The sequence below is a fragment of the Betta splendens genome, chromosome 6 (assembly GCF_900634795.4).
Source record: "Betta splendens chromosome 6, fBetSpl5.4, whole genome shotgun sequence".
NCBI classification, from domain to species: domain Eukaryota; kingdom Metazoa; phylum Chordata; class Actinopteri; order Anabantiformes; family Osphronemidae; genus Betta; species Betta splendens.
Window position 1 is genome coordinate 6,177,647 of NC_040886.2, and position 7,549 is coordinate 6,185,195.

Here is a 7,549-nt window from a genome sequence, read left to right on the forward strand (position 1 = left end):
GATTGTTGTGTTTTTACATTTCAACTTTTGGAAAACACTAGGCTGCTTTTTCCCGGTGCTGTTCAGTTGACTGTGGTGTTGACAGGTTGATGCTGAACCGGTTCATAAGCTAGTCATGCGGAAACAAATCAAAAGTAGTTACTTTTATTTAGATTTTTTTTATCATAGATTCATCATTACAACCAATATATTAATCTGTACAATCGCCACACATCAACACAAACCCTCATTCCCAGTCCCCCTGTAGCTAGATTTAGAAAAGGTCTGCCGGTGCCGGTGGACGACCCGTGTGCAGCGAGCGAGCTGGCCGTCTCCTCCGTCAACAACAACACCGCCATCTGGGCACGCCCACACACACACCTGTGCTTTCTGGGAGCGTGCCACAGAGAGGCGAGTTAAGGCTGAAGCGCCGAAGCAGAGGTGGAGGGCAGGAGGGGGGGGGGGGGGGGGGATGCTGGGATGGGAAGGGAAGGATCGCCAGAGTGTGGAAAATAAAGCAGGCCGTGCTGTCACTGCTTAGAAGGGGAACATAGACACACCGTGTTACACATGTGTGTGTGTGTGTGTGTGTGTGTGTGTGTGTGTGTGTTTGTGTGTTTGTGTGTGTGTGGGTGTGGAGGGGGTCATTATCAACACACCTGTCCCTGCTCAGGCACAGAACTGCCTGATTCGTGGATTAAAGGTTATCCATATTAAAAAGGTTAAATCTATTTCCACTCGGGGCATTACCAAGCGTGCGCCCGTGCGTGTGTCTGCAGATTTTCTCGCAGCGCTGTCTGTCTCTGCTTGAAGCGAGCGCTCCTCCCCTCCCTCGCTCCCGCTCCCGACTTCTTGGTGAGAAGTCGCACTCAGCTAAAACAAGGCCGACTGAACGTCGTTGGGAGGACGTCTGCGAGCAGATGTGGGGGGCGCTGCGGCAGCGCTGCAGCTGCAGCGTGCGTGGGCTGCTGTTGCTACATGAGTGGGGTTTAAAGCAGGGCTGAATGTTAAAAGCCCATTGAGCCGCAGTTCTAGAAGAAGGGTGCGGACGGCGTCGAGGGCCAGTTTTACAGGACTCGACGAGGCTGAAAGACGACTACCCAGAAACATCACTGAACTCTCTTTGGCCCGGGAAGCAGCTGTTCTGTTCAGCTTCAAAGTTCGCCTAATGAAATCATCAGGGACCAAAAGAGCTCCGTCAGGAAGCAACATTAAGGAGTTTTAGACCTTCCCACATTTCTGCATTTCTATTTTTACATTGTATTGACGATTTGAAAAAGAGGTGGAGAAAAAGAAAGATCACTCAAATCACCATCCTACTTATTCATGAAGGGTGTGAGTGTGAGTGCGTGTGTGTGCATGCTTGTGTGTCCGTGGCAAACCTCCAACAGGAATCAGAAAAGAACAAATCTGAGATGAGACAGACACACAGAGATGAGCTGTAACTAATCAGAGAGCGACGGGTTCCAGGCTGTGAGAAACACCAACACACCACATCTTTTGAACATAACCTTGTCTGATTGCGTCACACGCACACACGCACATACACACGCACATACACACACGCACGCACAGGCTTGTTAGCTTTGGTGCCAATTACTGTGGTTCATGTGTAAGTGGCCGTTGGACGCGTTCGTGGCGCATCGGTATTCAGGGTCTCGCCCAACGGTGCCGTCGCTCCCTGCCGGCTGCGCTTACGGATCTGCCTTCATTATGAATGCGCAGCTAGAGGGCAGCGCTTCTTCAGTTCACCGAGCAGCCAAGGCTCCAATGACCCGTGGTTACGCTGCGGTCGCAGCCGTGTGATGCAAAGAGTATCTATTTGTTATATGTCAGCTAAAGGCTGGACAGAGACTCTAGTAGTGTTAGATGTAGCAGCTGCGGTTGAGAACTCTGCGGTTCAGTTCTGCGCTACATGAAGGCGTCAGATTAGTTTTTATGGGTGAAACTAGGCGGCTTGTTGTACACGGCCTCCATTGCAGCCCTACCCCCCCCCCCCACCACCACCACCACCACCACCACCACCACCTAGAGAAACCCAAGAGTTCTCATTTCAGTCTGAGGTACAACAAGAAAAGCCTCTACAGCTACTGTTCATACCACTGCACCTTGAACTGTTCTGCCTTGAATTAGCTGAGTCGACACAAACCTGCTGCATAACCAGTTAGAGATGGAGAAATCCAGGTCACTGAATTCTCAGTTCAACTCTTTACAGAAGCTATTTTACAAACCCTGGGAGTGATTCCAGGGTCTGCCTCCACATTCATACATCACCTGGATTTAATTTGTTCAAAGAGCTTTAGTCCATCCAACTCACTAGCTGTGAATGTCAGCTTTGTCTACATACTACATACATACTAACAACTAGCATGTCTGCAACACAAGTGGTTCCCACTGGAGACACCACGGAGCGCCAGAGAGCGCAATCGCCCAGTTTTCTTCTCACACAAGGACCTACTGTATTTCACAGTTATTGCATCACTAACTTGTTGTGCTGTTTAAAACACTGAACCACGAGCACTAAAAACAACAAAGGTTTAGTCAGCAAAGTTCTTCTCCCAACCAGGATGCTGAAATTCCCAGAAAGACACCTTTAATTTATCCAGTTCAGCTTCACATAAACACTGACTGAAGGCAATGCTCTCCGTTTGCCTGCGACAAGCTGGAATAAAAGTTTTATGATCTAATAGTTTAATATTTAAGGTAATGCAACACCACTGTAGGACTGTGAGTGGGCATGAATAAATTAGAGGAAGGAAATAAACGACATTATTTCCTCTGTTTGTTTAGCGTCGTGCATCAGCGCGGACAAAACGAGCCCCCGCTGCAGTAACAGACCTGAGGTCAGGTACCAGGAAACCTGAGGAGTCTGGACTCTGTCAGGCCTCACCAGCACACATTCATTATTCAGGAGGTGTTGCTGTCCACCTATGCTACCAGTCCACCCTCGCAGTCATCCCCGTCATAGATTTATAATTTAGCGCCCCTGCCCATGAATCTTTAATTGTTATTCGAACACCCGTGAGGAATCTATAATGCACTGATCTGAACACCAAATGCAAACTTTAATCCTGAAAGCAAATTTACCTTTTGAAATAAGCCCAGAGACATAAGCTATCCAGAATGTTTAGCTCTGTCTAAAACGGTAACGCCAGACGTCAGAAAAAGATCTTCAGTCTTTAGTTCCAAGCTCAAGCAGAGGAAAAAGGAGAGTTTAAAGAACACACACCTCAACTTGATGCTTTAACATTTATTTATTTTTTAACTGGCCAATTTTATTTGATGGTTCTGTATTCTTAGGTTGTGTTGTTTACACTTTGTTTGTATTCATTTAGTTTATGCACTTATTAATTTGAGGCATTCGAGTTCTCTGGGAAGCATTTCATGAACAAACACAGCTGATCTGCCTGTGATGACGGAGGTCTTATTATTTTTATTATTATTATTTGTTGCCCTTTAAAAACGTCTTTCTGCAGACTCAGGACTCATAGTCCACACACCATGAACTTGGCTTTGTAAGTCAGTCGCACTTCGGCACCGTTAGCGGTCTGTTCACCATAAAAGTGGCACTTCAAAAGCCAAATTAATATTTTCCAAAAGTTTATTGGCAGCTTGTGCGACAAAAACTCTGTTAAAGACCATTCATCAAGCACTCGCTGAGCCGTTTGTGGGATAATGGAGCCATCTGACTGTAAAATGTCCTGTCGTATTTTGGATAATGTTCATCCTTCGCTGTTTGCTAATGAGGAAGTGAATGTTACACTGCAGTGAAATAGTGATAGTTCTCGAGCATGTAAACATGCATTGTTTTTATTTCTTCCTTATTACCAGTTTGTCCTTGCTGTAATATTCTGTGCACTTGTAATAATTAAGACTACGAAATGTGTTTTATTACAGGGTTAAAAATAGAATAGAATAGAAAAATAGTGTTTGTTTCTTTGACTCAGATTCATAGTTTAGTAAGTATTAAAAAGCTGTCTGAGCTTCATCCCCTCAAACAAACCTGCAGCATCTCCTTGTGTCAGATTCTGACACAATAACTGTCAAAGATTCCATCAGACGCATCCAAGGGCCCGCGATCACCCACCACCCACAAAGCTTATTGCTTCGTGAGCGTCTCGCTGTGCTGGCTGGCAGAAGGTTGTCTCAGGTGTCAGCTTGATCATAGAATTAGTTTTTGTTAGAAACAAATATAGTTATGTCATTAGTGTTTTGGTTAAGACACACAATCTACACAACACTACACAAACCTCACAGATGAACCTGCCTAATACTATGATTCTCTACAACACAGGTATGTGCGTCTGAGCTCGGATGGAGCTTCTGGGTGTGGACAGGACCTCAGCGTGGTGCCCTCCTGACCGTCGTCGTCACTTCTAGACTAAACAAAGGTGGTAGTGGTGCTGACATTAACATCCACAGCGTGGCTGGTGCCCAATAACCCCACAGCATTGGGTTATTTACAAAAGCTGAGTCACAAAAACTTCCCTCCTGTGCAAAAGGCACCATGAGCATACGGCCACTTTCCTCTGAGTGAGAGTTGAAACTCCTTAGATGCAAATATTGTGGAAGGACTGTTTATCGGCGTCGCACTGAGTCGCCACCTTCCTGGCTCTTTCATTATCCTGTGCTGTTTTGCTAATTACCCATGTACTGTAGTACACGTGTCTATCAGTCTACTCCTCTTCCACCTCAGCCAGACTTTGCTGTGTGTTCCTTAGATTCCCTGATGTATGATTGATTCCTGCCTGAATTCTTGGACGTTGTCTTTGAACTTTGACTGTTCGCCTGCTGCCAACTCTGCCTCTGTCCGGAGAATGATCCTGCCTTGCATGAAAAGAAAGCTGTCATCCGCTAAGTCATGTGTTTGAGCACAGAATTAGAGCTGCGACAGTGTGTTGAGGATTTATCCCCATTTCTAAATACATAGTGGAAGCGAACACATAGTGTCAAACACAAGATAAGATTACGCTCCTGCACTTTTGACTCATAATCACACACGCACACACGATCCTAGAAAGCAGATGATGAAACTGAACCTAGACTTGAATGTCCTCACTAAGCTTTTACTCAACAAGCTGTTATCTGTCTTAGGTTCCTGCTCACTCTGTCACATATTGTCTGAGTGTGGCCGTTGAACCCTTGAGCATGACACCAGTTTTTTTTCTGAACAGTGCTTCTCAGGCATGCGACTCCTTTGCCCACGTGCGTCACACGACCACCGTTAGGCCACATTCTCATGTGACAAAAAACAGCCCTCAAAGTGTTTGAAACCCCACCAAGCAGGAGAGCTGACCTACAGGTATGGCTGGAAATCCTTTGTAAATAGAATCTATAAAGCTTGATTATTATTGTGTGTTTTGCATGCCATGCATGATAACTCTTACTCTTACTTTGGGAATTCTTGCCTATTTATTGTTCAACTTTTTATGGATTCCTTCCTGTTGAGCATACCAGTTAACAGTCTTTTGGAATGAACTTCATTTTCTTGTTAATAAATAACTAAAAACGTACTTTTATGAATTAACACTAGAAAAACAGTAGCTCTACTAGATTGTCTGTTTAGTATTCTACAGTCGCTGGATGATGTAAATGAATCATCAATTGTGACTGGACTGTGAACCTGGACATACGTTCGTTAAATGAATAAAGTAAAAGTGTCATAATCTGGGGTTTTCATGTGTATTTCCAGTTTTATTGTCATAATATGAATACATAACATAAAATAGAAATCAATATCTGTACACTGATCTGTGTTATAAATGTATTTCCTTTTTCCTTTTCATTTTTTAAAATTTATTAACATTACAGTAAAATTGCTGAATATGCACATTTCCGGCCCTAATATGGGGAGAAACGCGAGAAGAGGCATCAACGAGCCGAGCCTTAGCCCAGGGCTCCCGCTCCCATTCTCGAGCCGTCATTCTATGGGTTAATACGTGGAGCGATCGCTTCCTGTTTGACAGCTTGTCACCAACAAAATGCAGAATTTTTTCTTTACCGTCACTTTCTACAAGGCCATTAATGCATTTATCGATGTCTGTTTGACTTAATTACTTCCTTGATCGCGCAAAAACGGGCAAAGAAAACTCGAAATAAGGCAAGACTGGAAGTAGCCTCTACGGAAGCCGACAGGTGTTTGGCTGCTGCTGTCAGGCGATTCTGTTTTGTTTGTTTTTTTGTCAGACGCCTCTTCGCGCCAGTGACGTTGGCGCTGCTCCAGTGAGTTAGCAAATAAACGCAGTTAGCTTCTTTCCCAACTTTCAAGATGGAGGAGGATTATACAAGTCGTCTTAAGACATTTTCAAAACAAAAGCTCATAACTGATGGAAGACCAACGCCGGAGTTTAAAGGTTTTCTTCAAACTACGGGACCGAAGACAACTCGCTCCTTTCAAACGGACTGGTGCACCCGAAAACACTGTACTTGTGATAACGTCTAGACTAACACGGGATATTGTATAAAATATATAAAACTAAGACCACAAGTTTTTTAAAAGATAACTGATGACACCAGCTTAGATTTCTAAGTCAAGTAAAGTCAAAGTTATGTGTTGATTCGCAGTCCTGTGTTAACTGAAAGTACGAGTGCTGTGTTAACTAAATAAGGCAGTGTTAAGAGAAAGCAAAGTCTCATGTCATTGTCCATTGTACAATACGTGTGTTAGGTCCTGTGGTATTTTTTTAAGTCAACGTTCTGTTTTAAGTGAGTAAAACCAGTATCACTGTTTGATCCCCTCTGTTCCTTTGTTATAATTAAAGTAATTGTGTTTGCCCATAGTGAACATAAAGATACTCATTTAAGCTCTTTTACTGTAAGTCTGACTCTGGAGAAGTCAGTGCCTCATCAGCCATGAACCTCGGCGCACGCCACTGGTTTTGTATTAAAACGCCCTTTTACCTGATTGTCTCCTGAGCTGTGCATGTGGGTCCGCCGTCTCACGCACCAGCACGACCGTGACAGTGCGATCTGGCCAAACACGGGCCCAGCCAGCTTTGAGCTTATGCGAACCACCTTCCTGGCCCACGAACCACCGCCGCAGCGCTAGATCTTGCCCGCGGCGCTGCGCGCCAGGAGCAGGTGTGGACGGAGCTCACTCACCTGGCGCGCCCCAGAACACCGGAAGATCCCGGGGAGGATCCACCGATTGAGCATCCCGCACCGACGACTAGCTAGGCGGCGGAACCAGCCGGCGCCGTTGTGGTGCCCACCGAACCCATTCCGTTTGCCGCGTCTCCGGCGGGGCGACTTGGAGCACCGCAGCGCTTTTCTGGGACTTTTCAGGTGACTGTCGTGCGTTCATTACGCAATGTGAAATCCAATTCGAATTGCACGCTACAGATTTCCCCACAGAGAGAGCCAAGGTGGCGTACGCAGTCACACACCTGGCCGAGTCTTGGGCCGATCGTCCTGCATGACCACCGTCGCCGCATTGAAGCAGATTTTCCAGGAGGTGACACCCGGACGAGAGGCGGCGCAGAGGTTAGTCCGCATTGAGCAGGGGAGACGAAGCGCGGCGAGGTACGCCGTGGAATGTCGGACGTTGGCTGCGGAAGCAGGATGGGACGCG